At 36.3% G+C, this 9,237-nt stretch overlaps 1 non-coding gene across 1 annotated transcript; it reads left to right on the top strand.

Moving 5' to 3' along the window:
- The first annotated feature begins 1,125 nt into the window (after window positions 1-1,125).
- On the top strand, window positions 1,126-1,233 carry LOC148565512 (small nucleolar RNA R71). The gene has a single exon (XR_015885442.1). It is a non-coding gene; the product is annotated as a small nucleolar RNA R71 (small nucleolar RNA).
- The last annotated feature ends 8,004 nt before the right edge of the window (window positions 1,234-9,237 follow it).

Consider the following 9,237-nt stretch of genomic DNA (forward strand, 5'->3'; position numbering starts at 1 on the left):
CAGGGTCCTGTCTTTTTTGAGGTAATCTCTGCCTAGTCAAGTTATCCAATTTTTTGATGAGCAATGGAGGTTCATTCTCCCAAGTCTCATTACCAAATAACTTGTCATTTAGCTTCATGATTGCTCCAAGGTACATAGCAACTTGCTCTTCAGTGACATCTTCATCCTCTTCAGAGGAAGAGTACTCATCAGAGCTTATGAAAGGCAGAAGTAAATTCAATGGAATCTCTATGGTCTCAGAATGAGCCTCAGATTCCCATGGTTCCTCATTAGGGAACTCCATGGAGGTCAGTGGGTGTCCATTGAGGTCTTCCTCAGTGGGAATCACTGCCTCTTCCTCCTCTCCATGTTCGGCCATGTGAGATGTGGTTATGGCCTTGCACTCTCTTTTTGGATTCTCTTCTGTATTGCTTGGGAGAGTGCTAGGAGGGAGCTCAGTAATTTTCTTACTCAACTGACCCAATTGTGCCTCCAAATTTCTAATGGAGGACCTTGTTTCAGTCACGAAACTTTGAGTGGTTTTAATTAGATCAGAGACAATGGTTGCTAAGTCAGAGTGGCTCTGCTTAGAATTCTCTGTCTGTTGCTGAGAAGATGATGGAAAAGGCTTGCTATTGCTAAACCTGTTTCTTCCACCATTATTGTTGTTGAAACTTTGTTGAGGTCTCTGTTGATCCTTCCATGAGAGATTTGGATGATTTCTTCATGAAGGGTTATAGGTGTTTCGATAGGGTTCTCCCATATAATTCACCTCTTCCATTGCTGGGTTCTCAGGATCACAAGCTTCTTCTTCAGAGGAAGCTTCCTTAGTACTTCCTGTTGCTGCTTGCATTCCAGACAGACTCTGAGAAATCATATTGACTTGTTGGGTCAATATTTTATTCTGAGCCAATATGGCTTTAGAGTATCAATCTCAAGAACTCCTTTCTTCTGAGCTATCTAATTATTCACAGGATTCCTTTCAGAGGTGTACATGAATTGGTTATTTGCAACCATTTCAATGAGTTCTTGAGCTTCTGCAGGCATCTTCTTCAGATAAAGAGATCCTCCAGCAGAGCTATCCAATGACATCTTGGATAGTTCAGACAGACCATCATAGAAGATTCCTATGATGCTCCATTCTGAAAGCATGTCAGAAGGGCACCTTCTGATCAATTGCTTGTATCTCTCCCAAGCTTCATAGAGGGACTCACCATCCTTCTGTCTAAAGGTTTGGACTTCCACTCTAAGCTTGCTCAATTTTTTAGGTGGAAAGAACTTTGCCAAGAAGGCATTGACTAGCTTTTCCCAAGAGTTCAGGCTTTCTTTAGGTTGTGAACCCAACCATGTCCTAGCTCTGTCTCTTACAGCAAAAGGAAAGAGCATAAGTCTGTAGACTTCAGGGTCAACCCCATTGGTCTTGATAGTGTCACAGATTTGCAAGAACTCAGCTAAGAACTGATGAGGATCTTCCAATGGAAGTCCATGAAACTTGCAATTCTGTTGCATTAGAGAAACTAATTGAGGCTTAAGCTCAAAATTGTTTGCTCCAATGGCAGGGATTGAGATGCTTCTCCCATAGAAATCAGGAGTAGGTACAGTAAAGTCACCAAGCACCTTCCTTGCATTGTTGGCATTGTTGTTGTTTTCGGCTGCCATGGTTTCTTCTTTTTTGAAGAGTTCTGTTAGGCCCTCTAAAGAGAATTGTTCTTTAGCTTCTCTTAGCTTTCTCTTCAAGGTCATTTCAGGTTTAGGATCAGCTTGAACAAGTATGCCTTTATCTTTGTTCCTGCTCATATGAAAGAGAAGAGAACAAGAAAGTAGGGAATCCTCTATGTCACAGTATAGAGATTCCTTGAGGTGTCAGAGGAAAAGAAGAATAGAAGGAGGAGGTGGAGAAGAGGGAATTCGAATTTTATCAAGACGGACAGAGTTCGAATTGCACCTTGAGGAGGAGTTTTAGTCCCTTAAATAGAAGGATGTGAGAAGAGGGGAAGAATTTTCGAAAATTAAAGTAAAATATTTTGAAATAATTAAAAGAAATTTTGAAAATTTGATTGATGATTTTCAAAAACTAAGATTGGGAAAGAAATCAAGTGATTTTTTTTTTGAAAAAGATTTTGAAATCAGAAATTTAAAAGATATGATTGAAAATTAATTTTGAAAAAGATGTGATTGAAAAGATATGATTGAAAAGATATGATTGAAAATCAATTTAGAAAAAGAAAGTTTTTAAAATTAAAGTTGATTACTTGACTATCAAGAAATTAAAAGATATGATTTTAAAATTTAAAGTTTGATCCTTTCTTAATAGGCAAGTAACAACTTGAAAGTTTTGAAGTAAATCTTGAATTGAAGCAAGGATTTTTGAAAATAGTAATAAATAAAAAAATGGAAAGAAATTGATTTTGAAAGAGATATGATTGAAAAGATATGATTTGAAAAAGATTTGATTTTGAAAAATTATGAAAACTTGAAAAAAATGTGAATTAAAAACAAAATCTTTCCTCTAGTGTCATCCTGGCGTTAAACGCCCAGAATGGTGCCCATTCTGGCGTTTAACGCCCAAAACTCTACCTTTTTGGGCGTTAAACGCCCATCCAGGTACCCTGGCTGGCGTTTAAATGCCAGTTTTCCTTCTTCACTGGGCGTTTTGAACGCCCAGCTTTTTCTGTTTGATTCCTCTGCTGAATGTTCTGAATCTTCAATTCTCTGTATTATTGACTTGAAAAGACACAATTTTGAAAATATTTTTGAATTTTTAATGATGAGAAACAATAAAAATGCAACTAAGATCAAGTAAACAATGCATGTAAGACACCAAACTTAAATGTTTGTATACTAAGGACAATAACAATGTAAAAATGCATATGAAAAACAACAAAACACACTAAACAAGAGAATTTAAAGATCAGAGCAATGAAATCATCAAGAACAACTTGAAGATTAATGAAGAACAATATGTATAAATTCGAAAAATGCAAGAAGAAGAAAGTCATGCAATTGACACCAAACATAAAAATTAATACTAGATTCAAACAAGAAACATAAAATATTTTTGGTTTTTTTATGGTTTTATAAATTTTTTTGTAATTTTTTCGAAAATTATATAGAAAAGAAAATAAAGAGAATCAAAACTTTTAATAAGAATTCCAGGAATCATGCAATGTTAGTCTAAAGCTTCAGTCAAAAAAGATTAGACATGTTTGGCCAAGCTTCAGCAGGACATTACATTCAATAGCTAAATTGATGAGAATCAATTAGCTTTTGTGATGGTGGGAAAATCACCTTGAAACTCTAGAATTCATTCTTAAAAATTCTGAAAATTACCTAATCTAAGCAACAAGATGAACCGTCAGTTGTCCAAACTCGAACAATCCCCGGCAACGGCGCCAAAAACTTGGTGCACGAAATTGTGATCATCAATAATGGCGCCAAAGACTTGGAGCTCTCAAACGTGAATCACACTTTGTCACAATTCCGCACAACTAACCAGCAAGTGCACTGGGTCGTCCAAGTAATAAACCTTACGTGAGTAAGGGTCGATCCCACGGATATTGTCGGCTTGAAGCAAGCTATGGTCACCTTGTAAATCTCAGTCAGGCGAATTCAAATGGTTATGGAGTTTAAGGTAATGAAAATAAACATAAAATAAAGATAGAGATACTTATGTAATTCATTGGTGGATTTCAGATAAGCGTATGAAGATGCTTTGTTCCCCTTGAACCTCTGCTTTCCTATTGCCTTCTTCCAATAATTCATACTCCTTTCCATGGCAAGCTTTATGTTGGGCATCACCGTTGTCAATGGCTACATCCCGTCCTCTCAGTGAAAATGGTCCTGATGCTCTGTCACAACATCGGCTAATCAGTTGTCGGTTCTCGATCATGTCGGAATAGGATCCATTGATCCTTTTGCATCTGTCACACGCCCCACAATCGCGAGTTTGAAGCTCGTCACAGTCATTCCTTCCCAGATCCTACTCGGAATACCACAGACAAGGTTTAGACTTTTTGGATCTCAGGAATGGCCGCCAATAATTCTAGCCTATACCATGAAGGTTCCAATCTTAGATTAGAAACCCAAGAGATATGCATTCAAGCTTGTTCATGTAGAACGGAAGTGGTTGTCAGTCACGCGTTCATAGGTGAGAATGATGATGAGTGTCACGGATCATCACATTCATCAAGTTGAAGAACGAATGAATATCTTAGAGAAGAAATAGACTTGAGTTGAATAGAAAAACAATAGTACTTGTATTAATTCATGAAGAACAGCAGAGCTCCACACCTTAATCTATGGTGTGTAGAAACTCCACCGTTCAAAATACATAAGAACAAGGTCTAGGCTTGGCCGAGAGGCCAGCCCCCAAACGTGGAAAAGTCTATCAAACGTATGATCAAGTGTATCAAGTGTGTCAAATACAATAGCAAAAGGTCCTATTTATAGAGAACTAGTAGCCTAGGGTTACAGAAATAGGTAATTAATGCAGAAATCTTCTTCCGGGCCTACTTGGTGTGTGCTTGGGCTGAGCATTGAAGCTTTCAAGTGTAGAGACTTTTCTTGGAGTTAAATACCAGCTTTTGTGCCAGTTTGGGCGTTTAACTCCAGCTTTTGTGCCAGTTTTGGAGTTAAACGCCAGAATTCTTGAGCTAACTTGGAATGCCTGTTTGGGCCATTAAATCTCGGGCAAAGTATGGACTATTATATATTTTTGGAAAGCCCAGGATGTCTACTTTCCAACGCAATTGAGAGCTCGCCAATTGGGCTTCTGTAGCTCCAGAAAATCTACTTTGAGTGCAGGGAGGTCAGAATCCAATAGCATCTGCAGTCCTTTTTCAGCCTCTGAATCAGATTTTTGCTCAGGTCCCTCAATTTCAGCCAGAAAATATCTGAAATCACAGAAAAACACACAAACTCATAGTAAAGTCCAGAAGAGTGATTTTTAAATAAAAACTAATAAAAATATAATAAAAACTAATTAAAATATACTAAAAACATACTAAAAACAATGCCAAAAAGCGTATAAATTATCCGCTCATCGATTTGTAACCCTGACCAATTCACACTCCAACAAGAATAACTCGAGCTACAAAGCTCCAAATGGAGTGATCTCAGTGCCATTGGAAAGTAGACTTCCAGAGCTTTCCAATAATATATAACACTCTCTATTAAACACTGGATTTGAGGGTACAAATCACTATTCTTTCAGCACTATGTACTCGGCGTGCGGCGAGGCGTGCCTGGGCATGGCACGCTGGGCCAAATTTCCTGCAAGCACGCCAGACTGACCTCTTCATCTTTAAAAGATCATAACTTGGGCTAGAAGGGTCCAAATAATGCGCTTTTAGTGGTGTTAGAAAGCTGAGATCTAGGGCTTTCCAATGATATATAATAGTCTATAGTGGACATTCAGTTTGGGGATGCAGCAGACCAATATTTCAACGTGCAAGGCTTTCCAAGCCTTCAAAAGCCCAAATTGCCACTTCAATGACACTCCACATTGGGCCACTTTCAAATACCCCAATTCCTTAATTTATTCTTCAATGTTTCAAGCCTCCATGAAGAGAATTAAAATTTCTCAAGTCCAAGCCAAACCACAATTAACAATCAATCAAGGTCACAAGAATCATCTAGAAGTAGTTAGGAAATTTGAATTTGATTGTAATTTTATTTTAATTTGTAATTTATGTAGCTTATAAATAGGGCCTTAGATTCATCATTTGACACACACCATGGAGGGGTGGAGGTGACTCCACTCCCCTTTCACTCTCATTCTCTTCTCTTCTTCCATTTCTTTCATATACACTTTTGTAAATATTTAGCTATGAGCTTCCAATTTTCAACATTGGGAAAGAGAGCTCTATTGCAATTGAATCGATTAATTTGTTTTTATTCTTTTTCTTCTCTTCATCTCTCTTTGATTTACTAGAAAGATTTTCGTTCTTCATTCAAGAACTCAATTATCTTGGGAAAGAGATTGAGTTCATATGGATTCTATGTGAGCCTTGGAAAAGGAATCATAGAATCATGCTTGAAAATATTTCTCACACTTGAATAGATTTGGGTTTGGGTTGGATATTATGACATTAATCTTCCCAATACTTGGATTTAGAAAAGTGTGTGGTATAATTAGGGACCATTCTTCATCTCTTCTCATTAGCAATTAGATCAAGGAATTGGCAATTGTTCAAGGTTAGAGAGATTGAATTACCAAGGGATTGGGATTCAATCAGTCATGATTGCCATGAGATCAATGATTGCATGATTAAAGAGGAGATGAAAACTATTGATCCTAAGAATGCAATATCTCTTGATCCCAATGTTAATTCTATTCTTAATTCTTGTTATTTACTTCTTGTCTTTAATTCTTGTCATTTACTTATGTACTTTTATGGCTTTATTTACTTTTGCACATTTATGTCTTCCAAGTGTTTGTAGAAATGCTTCACTTGGTTTTACTTTCTAGTCATTTACTTTCTTGCACTTTACTTTCTTGTACTTTCCATTCCTTGCAATTTACATTCTTGCACTTTAATTTCCAGCACTTTAATTTCTTGTCATTTATTTTCCTTGCACTTTATTGCTTTCATTTAATTTCATGTCAATTACATTCCTTGCTTGCTTATCACTCAAAATTGAATCGTCTAACTAGAATAATTAATAAAATATTACTTGCTTAATCCTTTAATCCTCGTGGGATTGACCTCACTCCTGTGAGTTTTATTACTTGATATGACCTGGTGCACTTGTGGTAGTTAATTACGGAAGATTAATTTTTCCGTGATCAACTCCCAGTTCTTGAGAGTGATTAAGGGAAGGAGAGAAATTCTCTTGAGAATTTCTAGAACTTTGTCCTTCCTAAACCGAGAAGGATACCTCTGATGGACTTGCTCTTCTTAATGAGCCAATTCCTTTTTCATCTTTTCCTTCTCAAAAATGGCTATAACTTCAGCATTAAATACAGCATTGCAATAAAGGCATAAAGAAATATCTTGATCTTTTAATTTCTGATGCATCAGAAGTTCTAGCAACCCTTTACCCACTTCTAGGTACACTTGTCGAACATTCCCTTCGAAATCCCCCAAGGCTGAATCAAACTCATAAGAAGTAGAACCAGCCATGTTGATCCCTATGAAATAGGGCTCAACAAAATTTGCTCCAACACCGAAAGGATCAGTATCGACCTTCATCTCTTTTTTGCCATCATCAAACTTCAATTTCCCTTCCATAATTGCTTCTTGAATCAAATCCTTGAAATAGACACAATTATTAGTCGAATGGCTAGTTGCTTGATGAAACTTACAATAAGGTTTTCCTTTCAGGTCTTCAATCGAAAGTGATGTTTTGCCTTCATGTAAAACCAATTGTTTATCTTTAAGCAAACATCAAATATTTGTTCCGATTTTGAGACATCGAAACTATACTTTTTACCACTCTCATATTTCACATCATTGAACTTATCAGTATTTGCAATTTTTTTAAGTGAAGAACGAACATAAGGTGGCCCTTTCTTTAATTCAGCCAAATCGACTTTAGGAAATTCAAAATCAGATTCTTCACTCGAAGATCCCATTTCGATATATGACACTTTCTCTTTTCAAGCAGAAGCCTTATTTTTAAACTTTTTTCTTAGTTTTAAACACTTTTTTTTTATTTTTTAAGAATTTTTACATGTCAAACTCTTTTAGCCAAGTGAGCTAAATCAGGTATATGTACATTAAGTAACTTTTGATGCATGTAAAATCCTAGACCTATAGTTGCTAATTTTACTACCTCACTTTCGGGAAGAGAAATATAACATCGACTTCAAGTATTTTTAAATCGTATCATAAAATCATCGCCTAATTCACCATCATCGTGCTTCAAAGCAACCAAATCAGTAATTGTTACATTTAACTCCACCTATAAAACTGAGCATGAAAAGCAATTTTCAATTGTGCCCAAGTAACAATCGAGTCAGGTCTTAAATTCAAAAACCAAGTAAAAGCATTCTTCGTTAACGAAGAAAGGAAAAACTTCATTTTCAAATTCTCATCATTTGCCAAATTTCCTAATCTAACCACATATTGAACAATATGCTCAGTGGTGGATTCTCCAACTTCTCCTGGACACTTTGTTACTATTTTAGGGTTCTTCACACCCCTTGGCACTTCTGCCATTTGCACGACAGCAGGGAATGCGGAAATAAAATATGTTCGATTCATAAAACCCACATTACTACCAACCCTATTAAGAATATCCTCAAAAATCTTAGTTACCTAATAATGTTCCCCTTACTGATTTACATGAATCGTATCCAACACATCATCAGCATTTTGATCACATCGAACAACATGAGGAACATTCCCATCTAAATTTACATTGTCATTCACATCTCTAGGATTATTCCTTACGTCCTTGGGATTCATTCCTATGTTTTGACGATCACCCTCATCATAATCAATAGTCTAAGAAATTTGTTCAACTTGTTTAGCCAGATGCTCAAATTTTCTCTCATGCTCAGCCATTATGGGATTCAAGTTAGTAGTCATCTATTAAGTCAAAAGATTGACCAAGTCATGATGACTCTCATCGAAATGCTGTTAAAATGCAGCCATCGAGCCATAATTATTTGATGTTGATCCCACCTGATAATCTCGAACAAACTCACGATTATGTTATTGATTATTAACCGAGCCTAGTACACTACCAAGTCTAATTGAAGGCACATAACCACTCATAGGTGACCGAGTATAACCAGGAGGAAAGATAAAAGGAGGCCAACTGGTGGTTATCGGTGGTTGCGTCTGTGGTGTGAAATTTGTAGACGTGGGTTATGCTCAATATTTACTATAGAAGGATTATTAACTATAGCAATATCTCTAAAAATGTTGCATGGATCTTGAATGCTTCCTTCTGTCAATTTTGTAGACGTTTGTGCAACTATTATGGGAACATTATTATTTGCAGATGATCCAATATTGCAATTTGAAACTTTATCAGCCATATTTATGACTCTGCCACTTTGAAGTTGCATAAACTAAATCATTTGTCAAAAACTAATGAATCTTTTGACACACTTTGTAAAACTGTCCCACTAGGCATGCCAATTTATTATGTAGATTTTTAATAAATCTTGGTTGGTTCGATATCTAATGATCTAGGAGCTAAACCTACTCCTCTTTTGAACAAGTACCAGTTTTCAAACGGGCATCAAAGATCCCATTTTTGGACAAATAAAGAAGGAAAACATTTGGAATGTAAAATAAGATTAAA

The sequence above is a fragment of the Arachis ipaensis genome, chromosome B5 (genome assembly GCF_059453495.1).
Source record: "Arachis ipaensis isolate K30076 ecotype BB chromosome B5, ASM5945349v1, whole genome shotgun sequence".
Taxonomy (NCBI): domain Eukaryota; kingdom Viridiplantae; phylum Streptophyta; class Magnoliopsida; order Fabales; family Fabaceae; genus Arachis; species Arachis ipaensis.